Source organism: Hydra vulgaris, chromosome 03, assembly GCF_038396675.1.
Source record: "Hydra vulgaris chromosome 03, alternate assembly HydraT2T_AEP".
In the NCBI taxonomy this organism is placed as follows: domain Eukaryota; kingdom Metazoa; phylum Cnidaria; class Hydrozoa; order Anthoathecata; family Hydridae; genus Hydra; species Hydra vulgaris.
The window spans coordinates 20,215,001-20,228,422 of record NC_088922.1 but is presented as its reverse complement, the minus strand read 5'-3'; the positions used below and the strand labels follow the sequence as shown (position 1 = coordinate 20,228,422).

The window sequence follows — 13,422 nt, the reverse complement described above, 5'->3', positions numbered from 1 at the left end:
GATACCATTGATTTCGAGTCCAATTAACATTTTTTACATCAAGTGAGTCTCTTCTTTTTCTGAGCCTTATGTTGATAACATCTTCGTTTCTGTGTGTAACTTTTCAACCCTTTTTCTAACAAACAACAACAAACTGTTCTTGCACTAATGGTTTTTTCTTTTGCAGTATTCTCTTATATTCCATATTATTTTTCCTACTTGAATCAGTACAATTTTTTTTTAGCAAGTGTCACCATATAGCGGTCTTCTGTAGAATTAGTGCACCTACGACATCTTTGATCTGGCCTATTTTTCATTGGTAAACTCAATTTAAGTTTATCAGCAGTATTATATAGAAATTTTCTGGAAGTTTTAGCATGTTTAGCAACATCAGCAATATTAAATTGCTGTTGAATTGAGTTAACAAGTTGTTGCCGCACAGAACTCACTGCTTTGCGACCCATTGCATAAATTTTGTTTTAATTTTAAAATTACTCAAAAAACTTTAAAAAACTTTAAGGCTTGCCATTTTAATTAAATTACTATGATGCTAGTAGATAAATAAAATATCATACGCAACAATGCATCAAGGTATACTTCGATTTTCTAATTTATTACAATTAACCAGCTAATCAATAGAAAAGTTAAAATTCAGACTAAAGATCCTATTTTGCCAATATAAAAAGATGTATGGTATAGGGAGTAGAAGGTATAGTTTCCCTCAATGCACTTACATGCATTGTAAGTGCATTGAGGGAAATTATACCCTCCAGCCCCCCCCCCCCCCAAAAAAGTGAGGGGGCTGTAAATTTTGTATGGTCATAACTTTTGTAATTTACAATATTTTTCAACGAAATTTAAAATCTGTCCATAAATTTAAATTTAGTTTTAGATATTAAAGTTGAAAATTTTACTATATTAGTGCCCTCACGTTTCAACAAGGAGGGGGGGGGGGGTCAAACGTTTTAAGGCTTTTTGTTTTCAGGTCTCCGCCATACCAATTTTTTGCAAGGCCTCCTCATTTGGCATAAATATAAACATACTTAAGTTTGGAGTTAGCACAATGTGTGAAAAGTTTCCTATCTGGAACATTTAAAAATCCTGCGGGCGCTTATGCACACATGCCACTCCTTATATACTGGCCCTGAGTAAGGCATATTTCAGTCAACCTAATTTTTGAGTCAACAAAAACAGGTTTTAGCAGTGCCGTGGCTAATGGGTAGGAGGCCCCCTAAAAAAACGTGTCATTAGGGTCTCAAAATCTTCCAAATTTTACCGTTAGGTTTTAAATTAAATAGCAAAATTAGCAAAAGGGCACAAAATTTGCTGCTCCCCCCTCCCCAACAATTAAGGGGTATAGGTAGACTACCCTAGACTGCTATATATATATCGACTACCTTGCAGGATCTCCCTAAATCAGTGGATGTATGTACTTAAGCCTGCACTGTATGTACTAATATCATCGATTAAGGGTTTGGTTTGGGCCTGCAATCTTTTAATTAAAAGAAAGAAAAATTATTTTAAATTTATTCTGGTCCGGCGTCTCAGCAAAATCTCAAAGTCAACATAACATGGAATAAATATATACTGTTACATAAGAATTATTTACGAGATATATATATATATATATATATATATGTATATATATGTATATCTGTATATATTTATATATATATATATATATATATATATATATATATATATATATATTTATATACATATATATATATATATATATATATATATATATATATATATATATATATATATATATATATATATATATATATATATATATATAATGTATATATACATATATAAGTATATATTAATTTGCAATAATGAAGTTAGTACAACCGATTTTTATTTTCTTGATACTATCATTGTAATTTTATTTTCTCATTTTAGAATAAAAGAACCACCTTATATTATAGAAACAACCGAATTAATTAACTGATCTTCTAATTTTGGAAGATGTTTTCTTTACGCATTTATTTGTTCTTTCTTTCTTGTATCTTATTCTTATTTTGATGAATGTGTTTGGTTGTATTTATATTTGTATAAATATTTTTCATCATTTTTAATCAGTTTTTACTATATGATTTTACAAATATCCATGTATTGCAGGTCAAGACAATAGTAACATAACAGAAAAAAGCGAAATGTAGGCGAATATAGCTCAAAATGTCAATGCAATGATGTCGCAAATGGCGGAACAGTTTATTTAACGGTAAAAAGGAAAAAAAGAGAAAAGGAAAAACGAACGAAATTATTTTGAAGAATAAAAAAGATTAGTTAAAAATAAAGAAAAGTAAGAAAAATATTGAAAGGTATAAACGAACGAAGAGATTGAAGAGAAAATAAAACAAAAAAATGAGTAAAAGAAAAAAGCGAACAAATAGGTTTAATAATAAAAAAACTAAAACAAAACAAAAAAAATCAATTAAAAGCTAAGTACCAAATTTAAAGAAAAAAAGTTCATAAAATGTTCGAAATAATAATAAAAAGAACTAATTAAAACATAAAAATAATTCGCTCCCATTTTTACACCTTTGTCTTTCGCCAAAAATTAAAAAAGATTATTATTTTTTTATTTTACTTTATTTTGTAGAAGTTTTGTGTTTACCTTTTCGTTTTGTAGTTTTTGTTTTCATTTTGTAGATTTTGTGTCTTGCCTTTTCGTTTGCATAAAGTATTCTATTATTTGTGTATTTGTATTCTATTGTTGCTAATTATTTTTGCTGTTGTTTGCTGTTGTTATTGATTGAGTGTTTCATATTCTTTTGTCTTATTATTTAATTTATTATACCCTAGTCGCTATTATTATTTTTTATTATTTTTATTATTATTATTGGTGTTGATTTTTTTTTGTGTGTGTTTATTTTATTTAGGTGTCACTCAAGTGACCAGTTCTTAACTATATGAGTGACACCTAACCAAATTTTGTAAAATTATAAAAAAATTGTAATTTTTTAATTTTTGGTTGAATAAATGGATAGATATTATGGATGCAGTTTTATCTGAGAACCCAGAGCAGAATAAAAGTAAGTTATTGTAAAATCTTTTCAAAATAAGTATTACAGCAACATCGAAATGTATGCGTCGTAAAGTCACATGAGTATTTAAAGTTCGACAAAACATTTTATTTTAATTGCAGATACAGTTGAATTTTTTAAAGATGATTTTTCACCTCATGAGAGTGAATATGTCCCAAGTAAGGAAGAGTCTAAAGATGACGTAAGGAGACAACACCAAGGGTCATACGCTCGAAGAAAATTGGTATATACAAAATATACATGACAAAACAAAGTGGATCCTTATATATAATATGACAAAACATATAAAATAATAAAATAATAATAAAATAAAAAATATAATATGACAAAACAAAGTGGATCCTTTTCCACTCCTCAACAAAAAAGCGTTTTTTGCCTAATGATTTACCAAAACTTTATATTGATGAAGTAGAAATTAAAAAAGATTCCGTTTTAAAATTCCTAGGTATTTATCTTGACGAAAATATGACATGGAAAACTCATATTGATTATATATCAACAAAAGTTGCAAAAAGTATTGGAATCCTCTATAAGGCCAGAAATTATTTAAATAAAAATAATTTAAAACAACTATGCACCTTATCTCTGGAATAAAATTGTCCAGCCTAATTTTGATTCATCTATCTCTTTTTCTGTTTTTAAAAACAGATTAAAGAATATTATTTTTTCAACGGATCATATATTGAAATATTTTTGAGACATTATTTTAACGATTTATTATTTGAAATGTTTTGGATTGTTATTTTGTCATAATCTACTTGTATTATTTTATATTATATTTATATTGTAATTTTTATATGGTTCTGGCGACAAGATCGTTATGATCTTCTTCCAGATTCCAAGTTTATATATTTATATATTACATGTAAATCACGACATGTAAATAATGTAAACTAAAACTAAACTTAAAAAAAAAATATATATATATATATCATTTCTTATTGCAGACGCTCCAAAAAAAGTCTGTTCATATTTAGGGGGATGGTAGACCTTCAAAGACTAGAACTATGAATCGCAAGTATCATTTAAGAAAAGGCGGAGAAAGGTTTGGAAGTGTGCAAATCCTCCTTTCTTAAAACATTTGATAAAACAAATAAATTTTTAGAAAATGTTTTGAAAAAGCAGAACCATCTCTTTCTGCCATACCTTTAATTGATGTTCGTGGTTCCTCAGCAAATAAATCCAGTGTTGACAAAATCATGGCAATTAAAAATCACATCAATTCATATCATGCATATGAATCGCATTATTCAAGGTGGCATTCCGGTGACCAAATATTTGTTCCTCAGGGTTTAACTATAATATTTATGAACGAGATGTATTAAGAAAAGCTAAATTTTATAGCGTTGCTATCAAGAAATTTAGGCAAATTATCCTTTGATACCAGCATCAAACGCTACCAGCGATTGAGCATTAAGCAAACTAAGAAAAATGAAAACTTTGTACTCACTAGAAAAGTAACGAAAGAAAGAGTAACTTTTAAAAAGAAGAGTAACTCTTAAAAAGAAGAATAACTTTTGAACACAATAAGAAAAAACTATGAAGTACCATGAACCATCCACGGCTAAACTGGTGTAAGAACATCATAGACACAGGCAATGACTTTTTGTACCAGAAGTGAAGGCAGAAAAACTGCATTTGGATAATTTAAAAAATAAATCTTGAGTTTGCTATAATGTTTTATAACGTTCCTTTGCTAAATGAAACTTAATTTTCAAAACCAAACTTTGTTTACCGCTTTTTATTTTCTTTAACATTCCGTATTACATACGCATTTGCAAATTTTTAAAGGCCATTTTTTGCTTCATATTTTAAAAAATACTTTTGAATAATAAATTACCACAGAAACTTTCACGAGAAATTACGTGAAAGTTTAGGAATTGATGCAACCAATCCATTGAGTGACTTAACTAATATAGGAATGTTCTAAGTACTATTCGTTTTGTGTTACCGTATTTATAATACTTAAGCAATGTGCAACCCATGTACAACGCTTTGCTACATGGTGAAAAACCTTTGTGACGAATCTCCATTGAACAATCATTAATAAGAGCATCCATTATTTTTGAACCTAATGTCTTGATTGAGTTGACAAAACATAAATTGGTTGATCGCTAGAAAACATTTCTTGGGTTAAATTTTTTTACTGCCAAAAAATATATAGATACTAAAGTTGTCAATATCGTAACCTCTAAGAATAAAGTCAAACATAGAGCAAAATATACAAAGTACAAACAAAGTAGAAACAATGAGACCTTATCGTATATTATAATTTATGGATAAACTAAGGATACTAGATCCTTAATCCAACATTGTACCTATACCTGGACTTTACAAATAATATATTAATTTACATTACATCTTAAATGATTTTTGTAAAGATCTTTTTCTGTGCCAAAGCAATGTAAAAAAAATTATAAAACTGTAAATCTTTCCTGGAATAGGCTGAAAACAGGTATAACCATTTAAGGTATAGTAATTAAATGTGTAAAATACTCTTTTCCGGTGCTCTGTGGCAAGACTCTAAAGTTTTCTTGGGCCATCTAAAAAAAAAAAAAAAATCGTTGAAAACCATTTCATGTGACCACGGTAATTATAAAAAAAAGTTTTACACAAAGACAGAATTTTGAAAAAATTAGGTTTATGGCAAGTACTTTTTTTTATGTGAGGATTTGGACATTTATTAATTTTTTTATGTTACCCGTCCTCATTACAGAAACCTATGTTACTTCCAACATTTTGAAAAAACAACAGTTTCATGGCATTCAATTAGAATTTTCTAAAAACTAAAACTAAAATCAAATCAAATTAAATGCCAAAAATTTACATTATAAAAAGTTTACAATATAAAAAGTTTACAATATAAAAAGTTTACAATATAAAAAGTAAGCAAATTTAACTCAATGATTGCTTAACTTAACACGATCAATACTTGTGCTAAGTTAAAATAACACAAAATAATCTCAAGATAACTTGACTCGCTCATCTGATAAAGTAAATTTATACTAATAATATTTGAATAAAATTACTCGACACAGTGGCGGGCTGTCCATTAAGCTAAATAGGCTGCAGCCAAAGGGTCAGTGATTTTAGGGGGCCCGTGTACGGTCCCTTGGCCCCATAACATACTTGTGCGTCTATCATTTATAATCTATCAGTCAGATTAAGATTTTGATCTTATGCGATAATCATGATAACATTATCTTATTCATAATGTCAATGACGTTTCCTAACGTCAGTGTTGCATTCCGAATATACCTGACTCTAATGATTGTCAATTGTTCAGAGGAGCGATCATTATCGGCACTTGGACGAGTGAAAAACGCAATCAGCGCAACAATAAATGATGAAAGATTGAATTTTTTGACACTCATGACGATTGAAGGTAAACTACTACGCGATTTGGAATTGGCCAATATCATCAATGATTTTGACGTAGCTAAAGTTCGAAAAGTAACTTTGGCATCCACTAAATAGGTGTCAATTTGTTCACATTTAACTTAATTCATTCACTGAACTATTGGTTGACTATTGTGAGTGAGAGTGAGTTGAAACTTACAGTATATACCTAACAGCATTGGCCTACCTTTGCTATATGTTATTAAAAAAATATACGCACCCCAATATATTACTATTTTTTCCATCTGGTAGGTAATTTTTGCACAAGGGGCTCTTAATATGTCACTAGCCTAGGGGCCCCAAATTATTTAGTCCGCCACTGACTCGATATAAATGTTATTTGCGCAAAGTTTAAAATTTAAGACAACTAATATTATCTAGATATTTTAATGAAAAAAAAAATAAAGTTGATTAATTAAAGATAAAAAGTATACTAAAATAAAAAAAGCGGTTGAAAGCAAGAAATCCCTTTACTTTTCGCAACTAATTTGAAAAAACCTTACAAAAATATGTTCATTACCTTTTTCAAAAAGTTGAATTTTTATTTTTTTTTTCTTATTGAGCAAAGAGTAACATTTTTCAACATTTTCCGTTGAGCATAGAATAACTTTTTCAAAATAGTAACTTGCCAATATAAATTAATATCGTTATAATAATAACGTTAAGTTTATATAATTTTAAAAATAATGTCAAAAAAAGCTCGAGATTCCAAAGAAAGAAACCTACTTTTTCAAAACAAAAACACGCCAAAATACGTTAAAGAAAAAAAATGCACGAGCGTTTCGAACATTTCAAACAGTGGGGTGCGACTCGGCAAAAATTGCATTAAATTCTTGTACCTGCTAACGCAAAGGCTTTTGGGATGTGTAATACAGCCAGATTGTAAACATAAACAACAAAATATTAAAAAATTACCATTTTTACTTTGTTATAGCATGATTAAATCAATTTTAATTTTTTTTTTTTTTCACTTACATTAAATTGTTTAAATAGAGTATAGAATACTGTTCAATAGGGTGGAGTGAATTTTAGTTTTTTTACAATTCGTTTAACCTGGGTGTGCAAAAGTTGTCTATTAATTTCAGAAATACTCTGGAAAAATATCAATGCTCTAGGAAATTATCTTGAGGTGCCTCAAGACCTTTAAAATTTTAATGGGTCCCTAATATTATGTAAAAAAAAGTTTTTCAAAAGTATCCCAAGTAGCAACGTTCATGTGGCCCGACAACGGTCCGGTTCTGGCTGCGGAACACGACCAGGACTGGCTTGCCAGACCTGGCGCAGTGCCGCCATGCACATCGGCTTAAATACGGTCCAGGGCTGGCTAGCCATTGCAAGCGCTGGCATTTCAACGGGCCACCACTGGCAAATCATTTAAGGCCCAATGCAGGCCCACAATAGATTCACTAGAGCAGAATCAGTAACGGGCAACAAAATGTTTCTGATTATTAAAATGGAGAAAATACCATTAAGTTAACACGCTCCTTTTTTTGATTTGTAAACTTAAAACAAAATGAATATATTCATTTTGTTTTAAGTTTACAAATTGAAAAAAATGATTATTAGAATGGAGAAAATACCATCAAGTTAACACGCTCCTTTTTTTCAATTTGTAAACTTAAAACAAAATGAATATAAAAATATATTCATTTTGTTTTAAGTTTACAAATCGAAAAAAAGAATATATTCATTTTGTTTTAAGTTTACAAATCGAAAAAATAAGCGTGTTAACTTAATGGTGATTTCTCCATTAATATAATTCTTATAAAGTAGAATTCGTTTATAAAAATAGTAAATTATTTTTGACAGATATAAGAAAATCAAAAGGATTTGATCTACATACATTAAATTTTCTTTAGAAACGTTTTATAAAGGGCTACTTATTTTACAACTTTTCTTTTATTATCAATAAATTTTGTGTGTCATCATCAAAATTCCTTAAGAAAAATTTAGAACTAAAATTTAAAATCAATCTGTGCACATAATTTATGTCAGGTTGCAATTATAGCAACCATACTCCCAACGGTTGGTATTTAACAATGTTCAAAACTATTAATATATCTCAACAGACTTTCTTATGGCTCTTTGTTTTCTGCCACCGCTACGATCAGCAGCTCCTGCCAAATAGTGAACAACGGCTTTTTGGACATCACTTTCGGATGCATCTTTGGTTGGAGGATTTTTTCTTAATGCTCCTGTAAATATACATCTTCCTTTACAGTTGAACAAAAAAAAATTCTCATTACTAAACATAATACTAAAAAAAAAAGACTTCTTACTCTGAATAACAAGTCGGCACTTCAAGTCACGAAATGGTTTTTTTTTAAGCTCTCCTAGTCCTGACCAATTAAACATTTTGAGAATCTCATTTTCAAATAGAGCGGAAACCATACGTCTGACTGCTTCTTTTAAACTTTGACCACCTTTTGATGCAACTCCATATACCTATATATGCATACATGCGTGTATATATATATATATATATATATATTTGTATATATATATATATATATATATATATATATATATATAAATATATATATATACATATATATATGTATATATATATATATATATATATATATATATATATATATATATATATATATATTTGTATATATATATATATATATATATATATATATATATAAATATAAATATATATATATATAAATATATGTATGTATATATAATATATATATATATATATATATATATATATATATATATATACATATATATGTGTATATATATATATATATATATATATATATATATACATATATATGTGTATATATATATATATATTTGTATATATATATATATATATATATATATATATATATATATATATATTTGTATATATATATATATATATATATAAATTTTTTTGTAAGATCAGGCAGTAAATATTTAGCTAATAAAATTAATATAAGTATATTAATAAAATTTAATAATTAGTTTAAATTTGAAATAGTAATTTTAATGTAAAAATTGTTTTAAAACAGTTCAGATCAATATATCAATCTCAGAACTTACAAGTTTGTTAAAAATTAATTTTTCTTGAGTTAGAATATTTTCAAGCTCTTCAAGCTGATCTTGGTCACACACAGGAAGTTTAAGTGTTTCAAAAATGTTGCAAACATCTTGTTGCCCAACCTGTGAAAGAGTCTGCAACATAGTAGTGTTGTATGTTGTTTGCTTCTCTAGATTAGCAACTGTGCCTTTTAGCTCAACCAAAAGGGTAAATATTTTATTTAAGACACTGCTTGATGTTTGAGCAGAGGAGGAAGTATTTAACAACGTTGTTTCATTGTAAAAAAAATTTATAATCAATGCTGCTACTAGCCATTCCAATACTAGTTGTTGCAGATAATGCAGCACATTTCTCCCTAATTGTTTTATTAGATGAGTTACAATTAAAATATTGTATACATGAGATACAATATTAGGAACAAAAGATGCTAAGCATTCTACCTCATCAACTGTAATCTCTGTTAATGGGATCACTTCAAAATCACATTGATTGCTTGTATCTATCTCTACTGGTTCTGTTACAACTTTTTGATTTACAAAAGGAAGTGGTAAAGAGTTCTGACTGATCAGAGGAAATTTTGGTACTTGAGGGGCTGGCATGTGAGATTTTGTTTTTGAAAACAGGATATTTTTGCTCAAAATTTTCTTCTGCTTTGAACTATCTCCATAAAATTTTGTACTTGATGTTTGAGAATCTGTGTCCGAATCCTCTGCACTATTATTAATGCCATCATCAGGATATTTCTGAATACTAATATAACACATATATAATATTTTATATTAATAAAGATTTCAGTATTATATATAAATTATTAATTTTAATATTAATATATAATATATAATACAATATTAATTCATTTATTTATAAAACCATATATGATTAATTAATCATAAATGGTTTAATAAATAAATTAATATTAATTTATAGTAATTTAATTTACCGTTTTTTTCTTAGTCTTGAATCATCAACGTCACTTTGAAGATCTGATGTAACTGTTGCTTTATTAAGTTCAGATCTTGCTTTTGCATACGATTCTGCAAAGTTAAAAAATCAGCAAAAAATAAACATTTCATAAGTAAAGTTGCATTTTTTTTATCAAAACAAATTTATGAACAATTAAGTTTTTTTGCCATTTAGCTTGCAACTACACAATCACTTGTCCTAAAAAAACATTCAAAGAGATTATTTTTTTAAACTAAAACATTGTAAATATATACTTGCCTTTTGTGCCTAAAACCCGCATGGGATGCTTTGCCCAGTTTTCGTTAGGCAACTCACATTCTTTTACGGCTTTGTCATTTCTCTGCTGACTTGTATATGGTGGCCAATAGCATAGTTCATTATTTATTAGCCACTTTTCTGGGACCACTGCATCATCCTCATCCAAAAACGAAACTATTGCAAATTTTCTATTAGCCATTATAAAAATGCAAAAGCTAAAAAAATCACAAACTAATAGACTTAAAGAAACATATTCCGTGTCTTTTTTCACAAAATAATATAAACCTGTGTTCATATATAAAGAAAAAACTATATAAATGTATATAGTTTTGTCTTTGTTAATGAATACAGTTAGTAATCACATTAGCGAATACAGTAAAGTAGTACTCACAAGAAATTACATATGATACTTAAAAAAGTTTTAAAACATTTGTATTTTATGTACGTAAACGGATTTAGTAAATCATGACTGAAACTTATCTTAGATTTTTAGATAAAAACAACATGTTTAAAACACTAATATGTTTTGCAACACTATTAAGCAATAATGAAATAAATATTTAAAACAATGTTGAAGAATATTGTTTGAAGTTTAGAGTATCATTAGCTAACTTTATAGAAAAAACCATTTAATATACAAATAAATAATGCCAAAAAATTAACATTAATAAAGTAAATGTTAACAATGCATCATAGGAATAACAGCATAATTACCATCAAAAGGTATACAAACATATTTTTTTTGTATTTCTGAAGTTAAACAATAAAAAAGTTCATCATTCAAATGAGAAGCTTTACTAATGTTAACCTTAAGAGATTCGCATGGATACAAAAACAAATTTTGAAGTTCTTCAAACTGTTTATAAATAACTAATATCTGATCAGCTGTTTTGACAACATTCTGCACAATAATAACTTTGATATTTTTTAAACCAAAACAGTTATCTCCAGCAGTAACTTTGATAATCCAAGGCTTACAATACAGTTCTTTATACTGACCACATATGTTCAACAATTTAACAACTGGTCCATTATAATGTTTCTTTGTAACATATGCACTCTTTGGATTATCATGAGTTTTTTGTTGTTTTAAGTCAACAGCTGTTTTCTCAAAAAGCCGTCTAACTATTTGCTGTAAAGGTAAGTGAGGTGTTCGCACAAGTCTCTTAATTTGGGATAGGTAGTTTTCAAATGGAAATGCAGAAATATTATCCAAAGGACCAAATGCTTTGGCATCTTGTGTCAAATGTATAAGCCCATGCATATTGTACGTAATCACTTCTTTGCCATATAATTTAGAGGCATGGTCTACAAACAGTAATAGTAAACTATGGGCAAAGTCAGTATAATTGTGGCACAAATCTTTACTTAGCAATATGGTCATTGCCACAGATAGAAGCATGAAATTGTTATAAAGTGGAGCTGGAAAAATCCCATTAAAACACACCATGCCAGTATAAAGCAAGAGCTGCCTAAATTCAGTTGCTTTCCACCGTTCAAATTCACGAAATGATCGTGGTTTACATGCTAACTCTGAAGGAATGTAAGGTCTCATGTCCATTAGCTTATTTGATAAGTCCTGAATACCTTGTGGGCCAATTCTAGTTGCTAAAGGTCCCTTGAGCCATAAAAAAACCATTTTTCTCATTACACCTAGGCAAACCATATGCATATAATCTGCTGGTATTTGTGATATCATGCCAAAAAAAGGAATATTAATTAGTGGACTTGGTCCAAAATGATGTTCCTTATTTTTCATTTCAAGGAATGACAAATCTGTTCGAAGAACTGCAGATGTTTCTGGAAATATTACACGTCCAGCATAAACGCCATGTTGTTCACATTTATCACATCCATAAAATGCTCCATGCCCTTTAATACATTTGATAAAAGCTCGTGCCGGTGTGTCACAAATCAGAGCAGAAATTTTTATCTTATAACAAATCTTATTATATATAAAGCCCGTACTCTGAAGCTCTACAATTTCATTAACGAAATCTCTCAAATATGCATTGATAGAAGTAGGCTTACTATTTCCACAGTATATTGCAATTGTAAATGGGTCCCTATTTATTTGAACTAATCCTTCAAACTGTTCAATCAAACCTAAAATTGGCCAAAACTGCACATTTGAACTTTTAAATAAAGGCAATCCATCAATGTTAAATTGTAATGAAATAACCTGATTTTCTGTACAATTGCTATTTAAGTGTTTCAGCTTATCAACAATACCTTCTTTTATGCCAAAATAATAATATGAATTTTCACGCACTTCTTTTTTGTTAAACTCAGATCGCATTATTGTTTTAGGACTTTTTTTCAAATCTGGGAAAAAAATTCGTAATATAGCCAGCAAAGCACCAAAGGCTTTTTGAGTGATGTTAAAAGAATGTGACCAAAATGCCAAATCTGCTTCAAGTTTCTCTGTTTTTAAAGACTGTGTGTATTCATCAGAATCACTGCTTAATATGTTTTCAAATTCTTGGCATTCATCACCATCAGAAATATGATCATTAAAAATTGATGTACAAGTAACTGACAATGATTCATTGAAACTTTGAGAAAATGAACTAAATGCAGCTGTTTGACTTTGGCTGTCGTTGAGAGAAACTGCATGTGTTTCAGACAATTGAGACTGATCACTATAAATATACTGTGGATTCTCACAATTGGTATTTATACTTTCACCAATAGTTTCAAAATCTATATCAGTAAAAATTTCCTTTACTT

The 13,422-nt window shown here is 28.4% G+C and overlaps 1 long non-coding RNA gene across 1 annotated transcript; it reads right to left on the bottom strand.

The window, feature by feature from the left end:
* Positions 1–8,370: 8,370 nt before the first annotated feature.
* On the bottom strand, positions 8,371–10,507 carry LOC136077675 (uncharacterized). Its single transcript, XR_010637176.1, has 3 exons — positions 10,412–10,507; positions 8,714–8,879; positions 8,371–8,629 (listed from the first exon to the last, which is right to left on the bottom strand). It is a non-coding gene; the product is annotated as an uncharacterized LOC136077675 (long non-coding RNA).
* Between the last annotated feature and the right edge of the window lie 2,915 nt (positions 10,508–13,422).